The sequence below is a fragment of the Macrobrachium nipponense genome, chromosome 33, assembly GCF_015104395.2.
Source record: "Macrobrachium nipponense isolate FS-2020 chromosome 33, ASM1510439v2, whole genome shotgun sequence".
In the NCBI taxonomy this organism is placed as follows: Eukaryota; Metazoa; Arthropoda; class Malacostraca; order Decapoda; family Palaemonidae; genus Macrobrachium; species Macrobrachium nipponense.
Genome location: NC_087219.1, coordinates 26,212,320 through 26,236,352, shown reverse-complemented (window position 1 = coordinate 26,236,352; position 24,033 = coordinate 26,212,320). Strand labels below are relative to the sequence as shown.

The 24,033-nt window shown below is 34.0% G+C and overlaps 1 protein-coding gene across 1 annotated transcript in view; it reads left to right on the top strand.

Annotated features, from left to right (window-relative positions):
- Positions 1-24,033, top strand: part of LOC135203032 (uncharacterized) — a 339,686-nt gene that overhangs the window by 111,303 nt on the left and 204,350 nt on the right. The window contains exon 2 of the mRNA XM_064232612.1: positions 20,514-20,599. The gene's annotated coding sequence lies outside the window, so the exon portion shown is untranslated. The remainder of the gene's footprint in view (positions 1-20,513; positions 20,600-24,033) is intronic.

The following is a 24,033-nucleotide window of genomic DNA, read 5'->3' as shown; positions in this document are numbered from 1 at the left end:
TATATATATATATAATATATGTATGTATATATATATATATATATATATATATATATATATATATATATATATATATATATATATATATATATATAAAGTATAAAGGTCCATCAAACACTGGTTTAAAGCTAAGGAATTAGCTTTAAACCAGTGTTTTTAATGGGCCTTTTATACTTGAGACGTATCCTTTTATAACAGAGGAATTACTTACACACTCACACACACACAAACAAAACCATACACACACACTACATATAGGATATATATATAATATATATATATATATGTGTGTGTGTGTGTGTGTGTGTGTGTGTGTGTGTTTTTTCGTATGTGTGCGTTGTATCCTTTCCAATTACACAATAAAAAATAATGATTAATATATACAACAATCCTTAGAAAAAAGTACAATAAAATAATTTCATTCTCTCTTATGTACTTTTGTAAGTACGCCTCTCTTCTTAAACCATTTCTCGTATCGTGTGTCTGTTTCTTTGTCCTCCCCGAATGAAATGTGCGCATGCCTGGGTTTCCTACACCCCCCCCCCCCCTTTGGTTTTTTATTGTTCGGTCTAAATCAGGATACGTGTGTCTGTCATTCACCTTTTATTTGTGTTTTCGTGTCTCCCACACCCCGTGTTTGGCGGCGTCTGTTTTCCCTTCCGTTTCCCTCTCCTTGATTTTGTTTCTCTCGTAGTAGCCATCTTGCTTGGTGAGACGTAACCCGCGTGAAGTCACAATAATCAACAGATATCACAAGTTTAACATACGACTAGGAATTGAGAAATACTAGAAGTGTTCGTGAACTATCGGTGATAAGATTAGTGTGAAAATAGTAGGATAAAGCGTCTTCTAAGTTAGTTTATCAAGTGTAATACTATAAATCAGAACAAGATGGCAGTAAAGTTCCAACTGCGGGAAAAGGTGGCGTAATTTGGCGGTCGTCTAGCATGATTCGCAATACGATGAGGTAGCAGGAAGGGAACTGGCATTTCTCATCTATGAAATCAGCAACAGTCCTAACCAAAAAGATACAAAAGCATTCATAGATATAATAGGATATAATCCTTCAAACTGAACAAATCTAATGAAAACATCTTGAAAATAATTGAAGAAGTTCCAAATAAAATCCAAGTGGTCAAGAGACTCATAAAGAAAATATACATAAACCAAACATATTCCGACAAAGAAAATGAATAAGGTGAATCTTGTGAATATACTAATTGATGCATTAGGAAAAAGAATGCCAAAAGCATGCAAACTGTGTAAGGTTTGGTATAGCATAGTCAATCCACAAAACCTAATCAGAAAATGTGCTGCATGCAACATTCCGACCCCATCCACAGTGTGCTGAGGTAATACAAGATTTGAGAAAAGATACAAGAATTTTTTGTTCAACATGTCTATCATGGATAGACAATGTTATTAAAATCAAGATTGAATGTACAAATAGTTGAGGATGAAGAAGAAGAGGAAGTGGAAGAAGAAGAAGAAAAAGAAGAAGAGGAAAACGGAAGAGAAGTAAACAAAAATGAAATGACAGAAAAAAATAAGGAACAAAGAACAGATAAACGGAGGATGCAGAGATACTCATTGATACTACATATGAGGCAATAAAGCAGCATACCTACGAAGAAATAAATTACGATATGACAACAGAAAAGCAAATCCCGAAGAGGCTCTACCCAGATCTATACAATGACGGGAAAGAGGAAAAAATAGACAAGAAAGACAAAATCTGCAACCTTTTGAAAAGAGGGAATGCAGATTTGGAGAAAGATGTTACTACAAACATCCTAAGATATGTCAAAACTATGAAATATATGGTAAATGTGCATACTTAGATGGATATGGGGATGATTGCAGAGATCTGCATCCAAAATATGTAAAAACCTAAAAGAAGGAAAAGGATGTAAGTTCGACAAAAAATGCAAATATATGCACCCTGTAGCCATGAATCATAATCAAATAAATAACCAACCAAGTAATAAAATCCAAAATAGAAAGAAACAAATAAGAGAGAAATCAAGAATATCAGGTAAAAGAGAAAACAAAACCACCAATGAGATTATGCAGAGGTGTCAGCAAAGAATTTCAAAGCAATCAGCTCCGAAATTCTACTCAAGAGATAATAACTGTATTTATTATGCAAGAGGATATTGCAGAACGGAGAGAAAATTTGCAGATTCAGACACAAAATGAATAATTATGATGAAGGAAGATCAAATATTATGGAAAAGTTGGATTTTTTAATGTCAGAATTTCTGGAAATGAAAAAAAGAACAACATACCAGAACAGGAAAGAGACATGGGAAAATCCTTATTACTATCAGTATTAAATGAAGGAGAAAAAACACGCAAACCATCATAGTGATGAATGCGCAGGTTTAGTTACGAGTAACTCAAAAAGAAAAATAGAGTACTTAGAAGAACTAACAAACCAAAATGAAAAGAAAATAGATATAATGAATATAAGTGAAACCTGGTATTCCAAGAGACTGGGAATGATGATCAAATAAAAGGGTTCCAAACTTATAGATCAGATAGAAAAATAGGAATCAAGGGGGAACCGCAATATATGGGAAAGACAAAAAACAAGGAAAAATATATGAGAATATAGTAACTCAGAAATGTGAACTAATAGCGGTAGAATTTGAATCTGAAAAAATTGATGAACATAGTAATATATAGACCTCCTAATACTAAAGAGTTTGACTTAATAATTGAAAAATTGGATGATATATGTAGAAATCACAAGGACTGGACTATTCTCCTATCTGTGACTTCAACTTTCCTTTCGTTAGAATGGAAAGCAACGAATAGGAGATTGTGGTTGTACTTATACATATAAAAAAGAGAGTAAATAGTAAGTGCAGAAGATAAGAAAGGCAATTTGAAAAGCTATTAGATATGCTACTAGAATACAACATTCAACAAATAAATCACCTGCCAACAAGAAAGGAAAATACTTTAGTGACCTAGTATTTGTGAACGAGATGAATTATGTTAAAGAAATAATAGTTTATATGCGAGTATTTCAGACCATAATGTCATAGAATTAACAGTTCATTCCAAAGCGAAGTGAAAATAGAGATAGCAAGAAATGAAAAAGTGGGAGGATATGGAAATACAACTTCTACGTAAAATATAAAATGGTCAGAAATTAATGAGAATTAAACAAAGATTGGGATAACATTTTCGTAAGTGATGCATAAAGGGTAAATACAGAGATATTATAAAAAATATTGGAGATAATAGTGAAAAAATATATACCGAAGAAGAAAAGTAAACATCATTCATGCATACCAAGAGACAGAAGAATCTTGTTCCAGAAAATCAGAAAGTGGAAAAAAAGGTCTTGCAAAAGAAAAAAATGAAAACATGAAAGTTATAGAACTAAAAAGTAAGATAGAAAATGCAGAAAAAAAGATTATACAATCAAAAGAAGAAAATGAAAAACGGGACTTGGAAGAAAAAACCCTATTAAATATCAAGCAAACAAAACCCCAAACTATTATACTCATATGCGAAGAAGATGAATAATAAAAGAATAGAAATAGGCCTCTGAGAATTGAAGGGAGATTACGAATGAAAAAAAGGAAATTTGCAACATACTACTGGCAGAACGATATAAGAGAGAATTCACCCCTAGAATAGATTAATGAAGATAATTGATATAGAAGTAAGGGATGAAATAGTGAATATTTAGCTGACATAGATATTAATGAAGCTGATATTGTGCAGGCTATTAATGAAATTAAAAATGGAGCTGCTGCAGGGCCTGATGGAATTCCTGCTATTTTGTTAAAGAAGTAGTTCATTCTATCGCAAAGCCACTTGCAATATTATTAAGACAAAGTGTAGATACAGGCAAGATATATGATGACACAAATTAGCGTATATTCCCCCTACTTTCAAAAGTGGATCAAGACTAGAGGCAAGTAATTATAGGCCTGTGAGTCTAACATCACATATTAATGAAAGTGTATGAAAGGGTATGAGAAAATATTATGAAACTTTAATAAAAATAATAAATGTTTAATAAAGGACAACATGTTTCGTACCCGGAAAAAGTACACAAACCCAACTGTTAGTCCACCGTGAAAACATATTCAAAAATATGAAAAGCGGAAATGAAACAGAATGTGGTTTATTTAGACTTTGCAAAAGCTTTTGATAAAGTAGCCACCAAATATATTAGCGAAGAAAATTAGAAAACACAATATCGTGGATAAAGTAGGAAGATGGTTAAAGAATTTTTACACAACAGAAAACAGATAGTTATTGCAAAACGACGAGAAACGGATCGAATGAACCAAAGGTAATATCCGGTGCCGCAAGGTACGGTGTTAGCTGAAAACATACTGTTTGTTATTATGATTGAAGACATAGACAATAATGTTAAGGATTCGGTAGTTAGTAGTAGTTTTTCGCAGATGACACAAGAATAAGTAGAGAAAATTACTTGTGATGAAGATAGGAACGCTCTACAAAGAGACCTTAACAAAGTATATGATTGGGCAGAGGTAATAGGATGGTATTTACTCTGATAAATTTGAATCAATAAATTATGGAGACAGAGAAAGAAAGCTATATGCATATAAGGTACCTAATAATGGAGACCATCACAAAATAAGGAAGCAGTTAAAGACCTTGGTGTGATGATGAAATAGGAACATGTTATGCAATGATCAAATAGCAACTCTGTTGGCAAAATGTAAAGCAAATGGGAATGTTGTTACGGCACTTCAAAACAAGAAAAGCTGAAACACATGATTATGCTTTATAAAACATATGTTCGTAGTCCACTTGAATATTGCAATATGATATGGTACCCACACTATCAAAAGGATATTGCACACAATAGAGAGTGTACAAGGTCCTTTACAGCTAGCAATAGAAGAAGTTAAGGACCTAGACTACTGGAAAGACTACAATTCTAAAATTATAATAGTCTGGAAATTAAAGGAGAAGAGAACGCTACATGATAATCAGGCATGGAAACAGATAGAAGGAATAGCAGAAAATATCATGGAACTAAAAATATCAGAAAGAGCAAGCAGAGGTTAGATTAATAAGTGCCCAAAAAATATACCAGGAAAAATAAGGAAAGACACAGGACATTATCCACTACGCACCAGCATCGATAATGCAGCGTCTATTCAATGCGTTGCCAGCTTCATCTGAGGAATATATCAGGAGTGAGCGTAGATTGTTTAAGTTTAAGAATAAGCTCGACAAATATCTAAACTGCATCCCAGACCATCCAAGATTGGAAGATGCAAAATATACCGGAAGATGTACTAGCAACTCTCTGGTAGACATTAGAGGTGCCTCACACTGAGGGACCTGGGGCAACCCGAACAAGATGTAAGGTCTGTAAGGTAAGGTAAGTCTCTCTCCTCTCTCTCTCTCTCTCTTTAATTGTCCTCTGCAATTTCCCCGTCTTTCCACAATGCAAGATTCCCATCTATTCTCGTTTTCTTCAAGTTATTGTTTTTCCTCTCTGCATTTCCTGCCGGGATGTTCTCTCTCTTTCTTTCTCTCTCTCTCTCTCTCTCTCTCTCTCTCTCTGTGTGTGCTGTGCCCCTTCAGGGACGTCTCAATTATTCTTCGTTTTCTCTGTCACTCTTTACCATCAAAGAAAGCCATCGTGTAATTAGATTGGTCAGTCATTATTCATCAGGAAGATTCCAGAGAGAGAGGGAGAGAGAGAGAGAGAGGTACATGTCAACGTTTGCTCATATGCAAAATACTGATGTCTCTCTCTCTCTCTCTCTCTCTCTCTCTCTCTCTCAACGTTAATCTCCTCCCAGTCCAGTCGACTAACACCCAGGTACATAATTCATATCGTACATCAACAGAAGGCTAGTCATTCGCAGAGAGAGAGAGAGAGAGAGAGAGAGAGAGAGAGATTCATTTCACACAAGGCAGATTTATCCCAGCGATTCCGACCTATTATATATTAAATATATGATTTATTGATATATGGTCAGAATGATTCAGCAGAATTCTCTCTCGGGGCCACTGCGGGCCAATCGTCGCCCTGCCCAAAAATTATGCCGATTTTATGACAGCCAATTCAGTCCAGGTCAGGTTCCCCAACCACTGCACTGTCGGCTGCTGTCGGCTGCCGCTGCTGCCGCCCCTCTTCATAAAAAGAAATAGGTTCCTTTGCATATACATAAACAATTATAGGTCCTTATTGGCTGTGTCTTCCGGTTCGTTGTTCATGAAAGTTTCCAGAGGAGGTTCAAAGGATTTCCAGTGCCAGTTTAAAGGCAGTTTAAAGGATTTGAAAGGGAGTTTACGGGAATTTTAAAGCGAGTTTAAATGGAGTTTAAAGGTATTTTTAAAGGATTTTAAAGGGAGTTTACGGGAATTTTAAAGCGAGTTTAGATGGAGTTTAAAGGTATTTTTAAAGGATTTTAAAGGGAGTTTATGGGAATTTTAAAGCGAGTTTAAATGGAGTTTAAAGGTATTTTTAAAGGATTTTCAAGGAGTTACAGGAATTTTAAAGGGAGTTTAAATGGAGTTTAAAGGTATTTTTAAAGGATTTTCAAGGGAGTTTACAGAAATTTTAAAGGGAGTTTAAATGGAGTTTAAAGGTATTTTTAAAGGATTTTCAAGGGAGTTTACAGGAATTTTAAAGGGAGTTTAGATGGAGTTTAAAGGTATTTTTAAAGGATTTTCAAGGAGTTTACAGGAATTTTAAAGGGAGTTTAGATGGAGTTTAAAGGTATTTTTAAAGGATTTTCAAGGGAGTTTACAGAAATTTTAAAGGGAGTTTAAATGGAGTTTAAAGGTATTTTTAAAGGATTTTCAAGGGAGTTTACAGGTATTTTAAAGCGGATTTGGTTAAATTTGGAGAGTTTTCTTTTTAAAGGATTTGGAAAGAGTTTACGGACAAATTTTAAAGGGAGTTTAGATTTTTGGAAAGGGGTTTGTAGGTTTATTTTAAAGGATTGTTTTCAAAGGGAGTTTACAAGGAAATTTTTAAAGGAGTTTAGATGGAAGGGTTTAAAGATTTTTAAAGTATTTAAAGAGGTTTTACAAAGGAAATTTAAAGGGGAGTTTAGGATTTTTGGGGCTTTTAAGGTATTTTTTAAAGGATTTTCAGGGGTTTACAGGAATTTAAAGGGGAGTTAAATGAGTTTCTTTAAAAAAAGGTATTTTTAAAGGATTTTTGGTTTTCAAGGGAGTTTACAGAAATTTTAGATGGAAGTTTTAAAGGTGTTTTTAGATTTTTATGAAAGAGAACTTTAAAGGGAGTTTAGATGGAGTTTAAAGGTATTTTTAAAGGATTTCAAGGGAGTTTACAGGAATTTTAAAGGGAGTTTAGATGGAGTTTAAAGGTATTTTTAAAGGATTTTCAAGGGAGTTTACAGAAATTATGGGAGTTTGAAATGGAGTTTAAAGGTATTTTTTAAAGGATTTTCAAGGTTTAGATTTAGGAGGAATTTTAGGGAGTTGAATTTTGGGAGATGGAAAGTTTAAAGGTGTTTTTTTTAACAGGAATTTTAAAGGGAAGTTTAGGGGGGGAATTTAAAGTTTAAAGGGTTTAGATGGACGAAATTTAAAAGTATTTTTAAAGGATTTAAAAGGAGTTTCAAGGAATTTTAAAAGGGAATTTTGTTTGATGGAGTTTAAAGGTATGATTTTAAAGAGTTTTCAAGGGAGTTTACGGGGGAACTTTAAAGTTTAAAGGGTGTTTAGATGGAGTTTAAAGGTATTTTTAAAGGCATTTCAAAGGGAGTTTATGGGAATTTTAAAGAGAGTTTAAATGAGTTTAAAGTTTAGGTTTTAAAAGGAGGATTTTAGATGGAGTTTTATAAAGGTATTTTTAAAGGATTTAAAAGGGAGTTTACACGAATCTTTTAAAAGGGAGTTTAGATGGAGGTTTTTATTTTTTGGTTTGTTTCAAAGTTTATTCGTTTTTTAAAGGAGGTTTTCAAAGGGAGTTTACGGGGGAACTTTAAAGGGAGTTTAGATGGAGTAAAGGTATTTTTAAAGGATTTAAAAGGGAGTTTACAGGAATTTTAAAGGGAGTTTGATGGAGTTTAAAGGTGTTTTTAAAGGATTTTAAAGGGAGTTTACGGGGGAACTTTAAAGGGAGTTTAGATGGAGTTTAAAGGTATTTTTAAAGGTTTTCAAAGGGAGTTTACAGGAATTTTTAAAGAGAGTTTAGATGGAGTTTAAAGGTATTTTAAAAGGAGTTTAAAGGGAGTTTAAAGGGGGTTTTAAAGAATTTTACTGGAAGTGTAAAGATATTTTACAGGGAGTTTAAAGAGATTTTAAAGGGAGTTTAAAGGGAGTTTATATAGAATTTAAGGGTATTTTAGAAAGAGTTTAAAGGGATTTGAGAGGAATTTTAATGGAAGTTTCAAGATATTTTAAGAGGGATTTTAAAGAAATTTTAAAGAAATTTTAAAGTTTAAAGGGATTTGAAAGGGAGTTTCGAGAGATTTTAAAGGGAGTTCAAAGGGATAGTAAAGGGAATTTAAAGGGATTTTAAAGGTACTTAAACGGAAGTTTTAAAGGATTTTCAGAGATGTTGAGTTTTTTTCTAGATCTTGTAACATGTTTGTTGATGCCGTTGCGTTCTTTAGGATCTTGTAATATTTGTTTGTTTCATGTGTTTGTTAATGAGGTTTAGTTCTTCAGGATCTTTTAATGTGTATTTGTCTCACGTGTTTGTTGATGCAGTTATGTTCTTCAGGATCCTGTAATACGTGTTTGTTTCACGTGTTTGTTGTTGCGGTTGTGTTCTTCAAGAGAGTGTAATATGCGTTTTGTTTTATTGTCCTCATTAAAAGCGCCGGATCCTTAATCTGGCTTTTGCAACGCACAGAGACGTCCAGCTCTTTCACAATCCTCATTCTCGCAATGTTGTTGTTTCGTGGTAGAAAAATTCTCATTTTCGTTCCACAAACTCCATTGCAGATGTCAGGAAAATTTGCTCCTAAATATTCTCGGGCGTTAGGAATGATAAAATGGACGTTTCAGTTGTGTTGTGGGTAAAAAATGAATATTTTTGCCGCTTATCGCCAAATTATTGTTGTTGTCATTATTATTCAGAAAATAAACCCCTGTTCGTACGGAATAAGCTCACAGAGGCCAATGACTTTGAATTAAAGCTTCTAAATAACGTGGCGTCCATTTGAAAGAAGTTGCAGAAGATGATAGGAAATGAGGAAAGAGTAGATCAGTTATTAAAACAGAAATGCATAAATAAACGAATAAATTACTATGTAATGAGATAAAAATAGGACGTTGCTCCGTGATCCTCCTCAAACAGGGTTCTATGAAGGATTACTTTACTGTATATATGATACTTCTCACCAGAAGCTTTTGCTTGTAATATGCCAAAAACAATGGCGACTTGTATGTTGACCAAGAATCCTAGATACTCTGATAACTGGCATCCATTTAACTGTTTAGCGCCAGTCATTGCGTGTAGACTGCAAATTCCTCTTCATTAAGGCGCATCCATGTTGAGTACCATTTTTTTTTACTAAAGGAAAGGGTTATTCTCCTTGAGGCTCTGGATGATGATGATGATGATGATGATGGTAATTATCGTCTTTCAGATTAACTCAAGTTGAGGGTGGTTTTTAAACTAGCGGTGTAGTGGAAGTTAAGAGTCTTCTTGAAAAGTTGTTAAGTTACGTTAAACCTTTTAGTATTTGGTTATGGACCCCTTCTCTACAATAAACGAATGGCATCTACTTGAGAGTCCGGTTGGAGATGGTAGTTACCGTCTTTCCAATTAACTTTAACATGTAGGAGGGCTTTCAAAGTAGCACTGCAGTGGAAGTTTTAAATGAAGCTAACAGTCTTCGTGAATAGCCGTGAGGATGTTTCAGTAAGCTTTTTATTGTTTGCTTATTGAGACATTTTCTCTAAGAAACGAAAGGAATGGAGGGGATTAATTATCGTCTTTCCAGTGAGCTTACAAGTAAGGGGTTGGAAGTTTTGAATAAGGCTAAGATTATTCCTGGAAAGCTCCTAAGGTTATTGTATTCATCCTTCAGTATTTGCTTATAATGAACCTTTTTGAAGTCTTGGATAAGACGCGTATTGGATCAATGTAAGGTTATTGTATTAAACTTTTAAGTATTTACTTATTGTCAGCCTTGTAAAGTCTTTTGTCAGTTGTAGATGGGGAAAAATACTTATTCAAACCAAAAAAGCTTTAAAGATGACGTATCACTTTGCAAAGCGAACAATTAATTAGAAAATAATGAAAAGCCTTTTTCACTATTCCCCGATCTGTATCATCATTCCGATGCAGTACGCTCGTCAACATCATCGCTATTTCATTATCACCGTCCACTCTTCTTCTTCTTCTTCTTCTTCCATTTTCCGACCTGATAATAATTATGAGCAGAAAATACGATTGCGATTTACTCTCTTTATTAACTTGGAACCATCAATTTCCGGTCGGGAGTCCGGCTCGGACCATGTAATTAGGAACGGCGGATTGCAAATCAACGAGTTTTCCTTCTGCCTCCGACTTTCATAAAGATCAAATGGATTATTGCGACGATGTCTAGTTTAGTGGTTGGGGTGAGTTTCATGGAATGAGGAGGTGGGTGTGATAGGTGTGTGCGTGTGTATATATACGTGTATATATACACGTATATTAAATATATATTGAATATAAATTTGCATTTTTATATATCATATAGCCTATGTAATGTATGTATATTTGTTTATATGGGTGTTTTAGATATGTGTATATAAATGTATTCATATACTATACTTTTCTATACTATGTAGTATATTATATATATATATATATATATATATATATATATATATATATATATATATATACTACATAGTATAGTAAAGTATAGTATATGAATACATTTCATATGTCCTGTAATATCCAATTCGCTCTACCTAGGAATTAATATATTTAGTTGATTATATTTTCGTCAGTGATGTGATAAGACTCATAAATGGCTACGTGGCGACAAATAGCATTACACAGTTATCAAGATCGAGTGGGTAGATGTCGACTTCAAAACAACGAATACCTGAGCGCGACAGAGATTTGTAGGTGAAAGGCGCCGTTAACTTATACTCTCATGATAGCTGTGTGGTCAGAGCGCTTCATTGTACGTCCTGATATCTTGGTTCCTAGGTTCGCGACCCGCGAGCAGAAGAAATTATTATCAACTAAAAAAATTCCCCTTCGTTCAACATATAGAAATATATTAATTCCGAAGTAGAGTGAATTAGATATTGAAGGACATTTGTTGCTTAATGCATTATAGTATATGTATATATATGTGTATACTGTATATATATATATATATATATATATATATATAATATATACATATATATTGTATATAACAAATAAAAAAATATATATATATATTTATATATATATATATATATATATATATATATATATTTATATATATATTATATTACGATAAGCGACATTTCCTCTCTACTTCACAAAGACTATTCATTGTTCCGCTCGAGACTTCCCATGAGGAAGAAATGAACTCTTCATGAGAAAAAAAAAGGAAAAGGAAGAAGAAAGGCGACTGTTCCTCTCCTTCTAATAAATTCCTCATTTGTTCACCTCATTTAGGATGCTCTGCCTCCTCATGGCCCTTTCCCCCTCCCCCACCTTTAGTACCTTCCCCTTCTTTAGTACCTCTCTCACCCTCCTTTTGGTACTCCCACCCCCTCCCTTAGTAACCCATCCCTCTCCCTTGGTAACCCCTCTCCCTCACTTGTACCTTCCCCCTCCCATAGTAAACCACCCCCCGCCCCTCTCCTAGGTAGCACCTCCCCCTCCCTCAGTAACCCCCCCCTCCTATATCTTCTTACACCCCCCCCCCCCCCTCCACCATAACCCCCATTTGTCCCTTTTTTGCAACATCGCCACTTCCGGTGAACGTCCGCCCGCATGGAAGTCTTCTTTTTCCTAAGAGTAGAGAGAGAGAGAGAGAGAGAGAGAGAGAGATTAGATTACAATTAACTGAGTTTGGATTTGTGTAGGGAAAATGCGGGATGGACAGAAGAGAACCCGTTGGCAGGCACTGTGCTATGTTGGATTGCCTGCTGAGAAGACGGCAGAGAGAGAGAGAGAGAGAGAGAGAGGAGAGGAGAGAGAGAGAGAGTGCAAATGGAGCAAGAGAGAGAGAGAGAGAGACAGAGAAACAGAGACTACAAACGGAAACAGAGAGAGAGAGAGAGAGACTACAAATGGAGAGAGAGAGAGAGAGAGAGAGAGAGAGAGAGAGAGAGAGAGACTGCAAATGGAGCAGAGAGAGAAGAGAGAGAGACAGAGAAACGAGACTACAAACGGAAACAGAGAGAGAGAGAGGAGACTACAAATGAGAGAGAGAGAGAGAGAGAGAGAGAGAGAGAGAGAGACTGCAAATGGAGCAAGAGAGGAAGAAACAGAGAGACTACAACTGGTGAGAGAGAGAGAGAGAGAGGGAGAGAGACTACAAAACGGAAACAGAGAGAGAGAGAGAGAGAGACCTTACCTTACAGACCTTACATCTTGTTCGGGTTGCCCAGGTCCCTCAGTGTGAGGCACCTCTAATGTCTACCAGAGAGTTGCTAGTACATCTTCCGGTATATTTTGCATCTTCCAATCTTGGATGGTCTGGGATGCAGTTTAGATATTTGTCGAGCTTATTCTTAAAAACACATCTACGCTCACTCCTGATATATTCCTCAGATGAGCTGGCAACGCATTGAATAGACGCTGCATTATCGATGCTGGTGCGTAGTGGATTAATGTCCTGTGTGCTTTCCTTATTTTTCCTGGTATATTTTTTGGGCACTATTAATCTACCTCTGCTTGCTCTTTCTGATATTTTTAGTTCCATGATATTTTCTGCTATTCCTTCTATTCTGTTTCCATGCCTGAATTATCATGTAGCGTTTTCTCTTCTCCTTTCCAGACTATATAATTTTTAAGAATTGTAGTCTTTCCCAGTAGTCTAGGTCCTTAACTTCTTCTATTCTAGCTGTAAAGGACCTTTGTACACTCTCTATTTGTGCAATATCCTTTGATAGTGAGGGTACCATATCATATTGCAATAATTCAAGTGGACTACGAACATATGTTTTTATAAAGCATAATCATGTGTTCAGCTTTTCTTGTTTTGAAGTGCCGTAACAACATTCCCATTTTTGCTTACATTTTGCCAACAGAGTTGCTATTTGATCATTGCATAACATGTTCCTATTCATCATCACAACCAAGGTCTTTAACTGCTTCCTTATTTGTGATGGTCTCATTATTAGGTCCCTTATATGCATATAGCTTTCTTTCTCTGTCTCCATAATTTATTGATTCAAATTTATCAGAGTTAAATACCATCCTACTTTACCTCTGCCCAATCATATACTTTGTTAAGGTCTCTTTGTAGAGCGTTCCTATCTTCATCACAAGTAATTTCTCTACTTATTCTTGTGTCATCTGCGAAACTACTCACTACCGAATCCTTAACATTATTGTCTATGTCTTCAATCATAATAACAAACAGTATTGCAGCTACACCGTACCTTGCGGCACACCGGATATTACTTGGCTTCATCCGATTTTCTCGTCGTTTCTTTGCAATAACTATCTGTTTTCTGTTGTGTAAAAATTCTTTTAAACCATCTTCCTACTTTATCCACGATATTGTTGTGTTTTAATAATTTTCTTCGCTAATATATTATGGTCTACTTTATCAAAAGCTTTTGCAAAGTCTAAATAAACCACATCTGTTTCATTTCCGCTTTTCATATTTTTGAGTATGTTTTCACGGTGGACTAACATTGGGTTTGTGTACTTTTTCCGGGTACGAAACCATGTTGTCCTTTATTAAACAAATTATTTTTTATTAAAATGTTTCATAATATTTTTCTTCATTACCCTTTCATACACTTTCATTATATGTGATGTTAGACTCACAGGCCTATAATTACTTGCTCTAGTCTTGATCCACTTTTGAAAGTAGGGGTAATATACGCTAATTTGTGCTCATCATATATCTTGCCTGTATCTACACTTTGTCTTAATAAGATTGCAAGTGGCTTTGCGATAGAATGAACTACTTTCTTTAACAAAATAGCAGGAATTCCATCAGGCCCTGCAGCAGCTCCATTTTTAATTTCATTAATAGCCTGCACATATCAGCTTCATTAATATCTATGTCAGCTAAATATTCACTATTTTCATCCCTTACTTCTATATCATTATCTTCATTATCTATTCTAGGGGTGACTGAATTCTCTCTTATATCGTTCTGCCAGTATGTTGCAAATTTCCTTTTTTTCATTCGTTAATCTCCCTTCAATTCTCAGAGGGCCTATTTCTATTCTTCTTTTATTCATCTTCTTCGCATATGAGTATAATAGTTTTTTTGGGGTTTTGCTTGATATTTAATAGGGTTTTTTCTTCCAAGTCCCGTTTTTCATTTTCTTTTGATTGTATAATCTTTTTTTTCTGCATTTTCTATCTTACTTTTTAGTTCTATAACTTTCCATGCATTTTTTTCTTTTGCAAGACCTTTTTTCCACTTTCTGATTTTCTGGAACAAGATTCTTCTGTCTCTTGTATGCATGAATGATGTTTACTTTTCTTCTTCGGTATATATTTTTCCACTATTATCTCCAATATTTATATAATATCTCCGTATTTACCTATGTCATCACTTACGAAAATGTTATCCCAATCTTTGTTTAATTCTTCATTAATTTCTGACCATTTTATATTTTTACTGTAGAAGTTGTATTTCCATATCCATTCCCACTTTTTTCATTCTTGCTTATCTCTATTTTCACTTGCTTTGGAATGAACTGTAATTCTATGACATTATGTCTGAATACTCGCATTATAAACTATTATTTCTTTAACATAATTCATCTCGTTCCACAAATACTAGGTCTAAAGTATTTTCCTTTCTTGTTGCAGGTGATTTATTTGTTGAATGTTGTATTCTAGTAGCATATCTAATAGCTTTTCAAATTGCCTCTTATCTTCTGCACTACATTACTCTCTTTTTTTATATGTATAAGTACAACCACAATCTCCTATTCGTTCTTTTCCATTCTACGACGAAAGGAAAGTTTGAAGTCACCAGATAGGAGAATAGTCCAGTCCTTGTATTTCTACATATATCATCCAATTTTTCAATTATTAAGTCAAACTCTTTAGTATTAGGAGGTCTATATTATTTAACTATGTTCATCAATTTTTCAGATTCAAATTCTACCGCTATTAGTTCACATTCTGAGTTACTATATTTCTCATATATTTTTCCTTGTTTTTTGTCTTTCCCATATATTGCGGTTCCCCCTTGATTCCTATTTTTTCTATCTGATCTATAAGTTTGGAACCCTTTTATTTGATCATCATTCCCAGTCTCTTGGGAATACCAGGTTTCACTTATATTCATTATATCTATTTTCTTTTCATTTTTGGGTTAGTTTCTTCTAAGTACTCTATTTTTCTTTTTGAGTTACTCGTAACTAAACCCTGCGCATTCATCACTATGATGGTTTGCGTGTTTTCTCCTTCATTTTAATACTGATAGTAATAAGGATTTTCCCATGTCTCTTTCCTGTTCTGGTATGGTTGTTCTTTTTTTTCATTTCCAGAAGAATTCTGACATTAAAAAATCCAACTTTTCCATAATAGAGAGAGAGAAGAGAAGGAGAAGAGAGGAAAGAGAAAGAAAGAAAACTACAAACGGAAACAGAGAGAGAGAGAGAGAGAGAGAGAGAGAGAGAGAGAGACTACAAATGGTAGAGAGAGGAGAGAAAGGCTGACTACAAATGCAGCAAGAGAGAAAGTTACAGAGAGAAACAGAGACTTCAAATGGAGAGAGAGAGAGAGAGAGAGAGAGAGAGAGAGAGAGAGAGAATAGCCTAAAATGAATAGCAATGAAAGGAAATACAACGAGACCGATCTTCTGGCTGATTTAGGTGACCACAGTCGTCGAATAACCACCAGGTATCAATTCGTCAAATTCATCTTCAGGGAAACTTCGTAAATATCAGACGAATTCCAATTTCTTTTCGTCAAAGCCTCTTTTGCAAATGGCCGGAGAAGCCTCTGGGCCTATATAGGCCTATGTATATTGTTCAGACGCTTCCTGATGCACACCTCCTAGGCCTAAGGGGGAGGGGGCAGGCCAGCCCCCGCCCCCCGTTATAATTTGATTAAGAGGATGGAAGCTCTCATTTCAATTAAGTATAAGGGCAGAGGTGACGGCTCCCTCACTTAGGCTGATGAATTGAATTGATTTGTATTTGTTCATTTGGCGCCTGTTTCTGTTCTTTTGTTTTGGATTTTCTCTCTTTACGGTCGTTTTGTCTTTTGTAAAAATTTTTAGTTGGTTTTTATTTACCTAAAATTTATTTCATCATTGTTAGTTCTTATTTTTAGTTCTTATAATTATCGATTTATTTATACTTTTAGTTGTTTTACATTTATTTAGAATTATGCTGTGACTTAGCTCTTGGAACAAAAGTGAGGTATTCCTTGATGATGATGATAATAATATAATAATAATAATAATAATAATAATAATAATAATAATAACAACAATGATAATAATTAAAAAATAATAATAATCATAATAATACACTTCATCTTTGACCTTGGCCCTTGAAACAAACAAATCGGAGGCTCATTATTCCTTAATCATAATAATAATAATAATAATAATAATAATAAAATACTAATTTACCCATGTCATAGAACTGTTAACTGACAGAAGTAGATGTTAAAACGGAAAGCTTTCTGTTTGAACAGAACAACCGACGATCCCGTGTCAGTTTTAATTAGGGAGTAATTCGATAGCGGTGATGCGCTCTGGGTCTGAATTCGGTAGTCTCCGGTAGCCCTCCCTGCCTTGTTATTTTCCCAGCTGATTTTGCGGTAGTTGGTTGACTGTGTATCAGTGTGTGTGTGTGTGTATGTGTGTGATGGTGGTTTATAATGTATATATCATTATATATATATATATTATTTATTATATATATTACATACATGTATCAGTGCATTAAGCTACAAATGTCCTTTAACATCCAATTCTCTCACACTCGTAATTAATATATTTCCATATATGTTAACCGAAGGGGAAAATTTTTAGTAGGGGGGGGGGGGGGGATTTAATTAATATCGTTTGCTGGGTTCGAATCCACGGAGGAGGACGAAAATTTATTATCAAACTCAAATAATTCCACTTTCGGTTTACATATATGAAAACACATTAATTCCGAGGCCAGAGCGAAGTGGATATTAAAGGACATTTGTAGCTTAATGCGTATATGTGAATCACGGCGATGTGATAAAAATTCATATAAAATATATATATATATATATATATATATATATATATATGTGTGTGTGTGTGTGTGTGTGTGTGTGTGTATGAATTTTTGACCCACATTGGGATCGAATCCAAGGTCTTTCAATTGCAACGTAAGGTCGGTACCAGACGTCCGGACCACAAACGTATATTTTGAAGGACCTGGGTTCGATCTCGACGTTAGCCAGAAATTTATCCTGCTCCACGCGTAATAGCATGTTTTTATTACTTGTTAATATATATATATATATATATATATATATATATATATATATATATATATATATATATATATATATGCACGAATATGTGTCACTTATAGCGTGACATGATGGCTCTGTTGTCAGTCACTGTCTGTCGTTGTATCTAAACTAGTTTCTTCGTTCGAATCCTGATGTCTGCACATTCATAGAGAGAGAGAGAGAGAGAGAGAGAGAGAGTACTAAATGACATTCTCTATCTTTGTACTCTTTCTTTTGAAATGGAGACACAGAGATGAATTTCCTCCGCTCAAATAGCGAACAATATCAGTAGCTTAAAAAAAAGAAAAGAAAAAAAAAAAAAGAGTAGTGTTTTTTTTTTATCTTTTCTGGGAGTTAGGCGGAGTAGAAGGAACAAGGAATTGAACCTCCTGGAAAGAGGAGGAGGAGGAGGAGGAGGAGAAAATACAAGAGAAGAAGAAGAATTGTGGGAGAACTATAATAAACTCTCTCTGGGTTGGGTGGCGAGTTAGTGAGCTATTTTTTAGGGGGAGTTGCCCCGGCGAAGTTAGCCACCCCCCTCCCCCACCCCACCCCCCTTCTCCATTTCTCCTGACTAAGCAGATACGATTTTCTGCTCTTTTCTTTTTTTAGATTCCGACTCTCTTCTTTTTTCAATTTTTTTTTTGTTTCCGACTTTCTGTTTTAATTTTTTTTTTATTTCCAACTTTCTGTTTTTAAATTTTTTTTCTTTAGATTTACGGATTTCTTTTTATTTTTATTATTATCGACTTTGTTTTTATTTTCTAGATTCCTACTTTCTTTTTTATTTTTTTATTTCCACTTCTTTTTTACAGTTTTCTTTATTTCTGACTCTCTTCTATTTGTATATTTTTGTAAATTTCCGACTGTCTTTTTTATTTTTTTATTTCTGACTTTCTTTCTATTTTATTTTTTTTAAATTCCGACTTTCATTTTCTCTTTTTTTATTGCTAACTTTCTTAGTTTTTTTTTTTTTTATATTCACGACTTTCTTTTTGTATTTCTGACTTTCTTCTTTTTATATTTTCTTTAGATTTCTGACTTTATTTTTTAGATTTTTATTTCCGACTTTCTTCTTTTGTATTTTTTTAGATTCCGATTTTCTTTTCCTTTTTTATATTTCTAACTTTCTTCGTTTTTTGTAATTTACGACTTTCTTTTAAATTTTTTTTAATTTCTGACTTTCTTCTTTATATATCTTTTAAAATTTCGACTTTCTTTTTTTTTATTAATTTTATTTCCCACTTTCTTCTTTTTAAATTATTTTAAAATTTCCGACTTTCTTCTTGTTTGCATTTCTCTGTTTTGTATTTTTAGTTTTTCGTTTTTTTATTTCTGACCTTTTAAATTTTTTTATTCCCGACTTTCTTTTTCGTTTTTTCTAACTTTCTTCTTTTATCTATTTTTCTTTTGTAATTTCCGACTTTCTTCTTTTTTTTATCTTTTTTTTTATCTTCTGATTAAAAAAAAAAAAATTTCCGACTGTTTTTTTTATTTTTTTTTTTATTTTTTTGTGATTAACAATTTTTTTTTTTTTTTTTTTTTTTTTTGGATTCCAGGATGATTATTGCCCGAGTTTCGCCCTCGACTGTGGATAATTAATGATTAATGGCCTCGTTGTTGCCTCCATGGGTCACGATTAAGTGTCATGCGATGTGCAACTTAGATCTTCTTTTGCTCTTTGCAGTTTTTGAGGTTGGATGTTTGTTTATCTTTAGAAGATCTGAGTCTGCTGTCTCGCCTTCCGCCGCTCGATATCTATCTATCTCTTTTATTTTTTTATTTTTAAGTTTTTCATTATTTTTTCTGTCAATTTTCCCTTTTTTGTTTCATTTTTCTCTTTCATTTTTCTTTTCCATTTCTTTTTCTCTTCTTTATAACGCTTGTTTTTTTTGATTTTTTTTGATTTTTGTAAATTTTTCCTTTTTGACTTACATTTCTTTTATTTTTCTTTTCCTTGTATTTTTCTTTTCTTTTTATGGTTTTTCCTTTTTTCCTTTAATTTTTTCATTTTTTCTTTACATTTATTTTCATTCTTCTCCATTGTTCTTTATGATTTTTGTTTTTAATTTTTTCTTTCCATGTTTTCTTTGTTTTATTTTTCTTTTCAGTTTTTCTTTTTCATTTCATCTTTTTACTTTTGCTTTTTAATTTTTCATTGTCATGTTGTCTTCACTTTTTATTTATCATGTTCTATTTTTTATTTTCTCTTTCTCCTTTTTAAATTGTTCCTTTTCCATTATTCCTTCACTTTTCCCTTTTGTCTCTCTTTCTCCTTTTCTTTTATTTTCATCTGTCCATCCGCCTGTAGTGTTTGCGCATGGTAACACTGTGTCCCGGGCTTTAAATAATATCCTATTTCGAATATTAACGGTGTAATTCGCATAGAGTAAATTATTAAAACACTTTTCAGTTGCAAATGTCCACCCAGATATCCTTTTATTTACCTAAAACTTACACATAGCGTAACTATTTAAAGCCCAGGACGCAGTGTTACCATGCGAAAACACCACAGGCGGATGGACAGATGGAAATGAAAAACAGAGTATACAAACTACTTTGTTGTTGATGTGTTGTTGTTGTTGTTGTTGTTGCTCTTGTTATGTTATGGTAAGAAAGGTCTGTGGAAAAACTAAAAAGGCCTGAAAAAGATGTTTCGCGTTGAGTTAAAGATACAGGATTTCAGGAAAGGGTATTTATGATTTATTTATTAAAACAAAAATGTAAAAAAATAAATAATGTGCATGTTGAACAGTGCAGAAAATTATTTCTAATAAAATATAGCGTATCTATTTTAATTTTCGTTGGTGAAACAAGGCTCTATTTGACCGTAGATTTTATAGCACGTGCCTCGAGTAAGCTGGAGGTTGGATCCCGTCTTGTTTAACTTATAAAAATCTAATTCTGACGTGTTTCTTTGCAGGCTGTTCCGGCTGCTGCTTTGGAGTCGGCAACAGTTAGGAAACCCAGCGGATTCGTTTAAAGTCACAGGAACATCTCGACTATTAGGTAAGTGTTGTTTTAGATTCAGCTGGCCTTATATAAGCCAGCACGGGCTCCTGCTGCTCCTAGAGCAGCCCGTAATAGGTAAGTGTACCTCAAATCGTCAAGAAATTTTTTTTTATTGATTTATTTTTATAATAATCAGTAATCATTTGGATACCTACATGTGTACCTGGATATATACAGGTGTATTTGGGTGCTATAAGTGTTGTAAGTGTATGTATATTAATGTAATGTGTTCATTTTGGAAGAGAATACGGTGCTATGCAAATTTGGTTTAGATAAAGATGTAATTATTCGGAAACGGGTTTTCTTATTATTATTATTGTTTATTTAATTATTATTATATTATTATTATTATTATTATTATTATTATTATTATTATTAATATTATATCATTATTATTATATTATTATTATTATTAGTTTAGTAATATAATAATAATAATAATAATAATAATAATAATAATAATAATTTATTATTACTATTACTATTATTATTATCACTATTATTATTATTATTATTATTATTATTATTATTATTATTATTATTATTATTATTATTATTATTATTATTATTATTATTATTATTATTATTATTATTATTATTATTATTATTACCAGTAGGACGCCCTAAAGGCGATAACTCACGAAGCTTCAAGTTAAACCATCAAAGGATTAACTGGGCACCTCTGAACTCTCTGTTACATAATTATTGTCGTTAATTGCATTTCAATTGGTCTTAAACAAATCTTCTTTTGGTTGAAATAGAAAGATGTAAGGTTTCATCTGACGAAAGAATTGTTCTTTTCTCTTCAATTCTTTTGGAGTTATTAGCATTTGAACAGCATTAATAGCTAAGGCAATAATTAAAACGTCATTTAAATGTGAATTTATCAGATTTTAAAAATAAATTTTATATGGGATGAAATCTATAGATGGAAGGTTTTATCTACCGAAAGGAATTTTTCTTTTATCTTCAATTCTTTTGGAGATTTTAGCATTTCAATTGCTTTCGGGCCGCACCGTAAGACTTCACTTCGTTCGTAATTATTATTATTATTATTATTATTATTATTATTATTATTATTATTGAGACAAAACCATTTGTAAGGCTCTTTACTCAATTAGCAAACTCCCACCCATGAGAATCTCAATTCATAAAAAAAGATAACATTAAGATAATGAGAAAAATAGACAATACACATAATTTTTTTCTCTACTTGCAAAAGGCCCAACAAAGTCAGTCAGTAAGATTTTTGTTCTCGCAGAATCCAAAGTATTCCAGTTAAGCCTCGTTTCTGTTATCCTGAAAGACAACAGAGCCGCCCCCCCCCCCCCTCCCCATAAAAACGAATAGAAAAAACTTAAATCGTAGTTTTTTTTTTTTTCTGTGTTCCAGTGCTGATTGAAATTCGCTCGAAAAACAGGTCAGGTTTTTTTTTCCAGATGTTTTCTGTCAGGTAATCTTTGCTCTTCTAGGTCAAAGGGATCATGTTTTTTTTTCCGGGTGTGGGGTTTAATTGCAATGGAAATCGACAAATTATAACAACCCCAATATTTATTGGGATAAATCGTTTTATTGTATTGTTCATCTTTATCTGTATATTAATTAATCAATTTTTATCTTTATCTGTTTATTAATTTCTCTTTTTTTTTCTTTTCGAAGAACAGATCTCTAATTTTTGTATTTCCTATCTTCTGTTAACCTTTTTTTAAATGAACACCATATTCTTCGAAAGCTTGAATTTCAAGTCGGTGGTCCCTGCAGGCTTCTTCTGTATGAATAGGGCTTTGTCGTCTGAATTGATAATAATAATAATAATAATAATATCAGGAGAGGGATCTTCCTGGGCGACTCACTGTCCCCACCACTCTTCGTAGTAGCCATAATTCCCATGACAAAAGTACTGCAGAAGATGGATGCTGGGTACCAACTCAAGAAAAGAGGCAACAGAATTAACTATCTGATGTTCATGGACGACATCAAACTGTATGGCAAGAGCACCAAGGAAATAGATACCCTAATCCAGACTGTAAGGATTGTGTCTGAGTACATCAGGATGGAGTTTGGAATAGAAAAATGCGCCTTAGTCAACATGCAAAAAGGCAAAGTAACGAGAACTGAAGGGATAAAGCTACCAGATGGGAGCAACATCAAACACACAGATGAGACAGGATACAAATACCTGTGAATAATGGAAGGATGGGATATAAAACACCAAGAGATGAAAGACACGATCAGGAAAGAATATATGCAGAGACTCAAGGCGATACTCAAGTCAAAACTCAACGCCGGAAATATGATAAAAGCCATAAACACATGGGCAGTGCCAGTAATCAGATACAGCGCAGGAATAGTGGAATGGACGAAGGCAGAACTCCGCAGCATAGATCAGAAAACCAGGAAACATATGACAATACACAAAGCACTACACCCAAGAGCAAATACGGACAGACTATACATAACACGAAAGGAAGGAGGGAGAGGGACTACTAGCATAGAGGACTGCGTCAGCATCGAGAACAGATCACTGGGGCAACAATATATGAAGACCAGTGAAGACGAGTGGCTAAAGAGTGCATGGAAGAAGGACTAAAAAAAGTAGACGAAGACCCAGAAAATATACAGAGACAAGAGAATGACAAGCAGACGGAGGAAATGGCACAACAAACCAATGCACGGACAATACATGAGACAGACTAAAGAACTACCAGCGATGACACGTGGCAATGGGTACAGAGGGGAGAGCTAAAGAAGGAAATTGAAGGAATGATAACAGCGGTACAAGATCAGGCCCTAAGAACCAGATTTGTTCAAAGAACGATAGACGGAAATAACATCTCTCCCATATGTAGGAAGTGCAATACGAAAATTGAGACCATAAACCACATAGCAAGCGAATGTCCGGCACTTGCACAGAACCAGTACAAAAAGAGGCACGATTCAGTGGCAAAAGCCCTCCACTTGAGCCTGTGCAAGAAACATCAGTTACCTTGCAGTAATAAGTGGTACGAGCACCAACCGAAGGAGTGATGAGAAAACGATCAGGCAAAGATCCTCTGGGACTATGGTATCGGAACAGATAGGGTGAAACGTGCAAATAGACTATACATGACGTTGATTGACAAAATCAAAAAGTATCACTCATTGATGTCACAATACTATGGGACACCGAGTTGAAAAGAAAAGGAAAAGGAAGGGAAAAAATGTTTAAGTATGAAGACCTGAAAATAGAAATAAGAAGGATATGGAATATGCCAATGGATATTATGCCCATAATCATAGGAGCACTAGGCACGATCCCAAGATCCTTGAAAAGGAATCTGGAAAAACTAGAGGATGAAGTAGCGCCAGGCCTCATGTAGAAGAGTGTGATCCTAGAAACGGCGCACATAGTAAGAACATGATGGACTTTTAAGGAGGCAGGGATAACAACC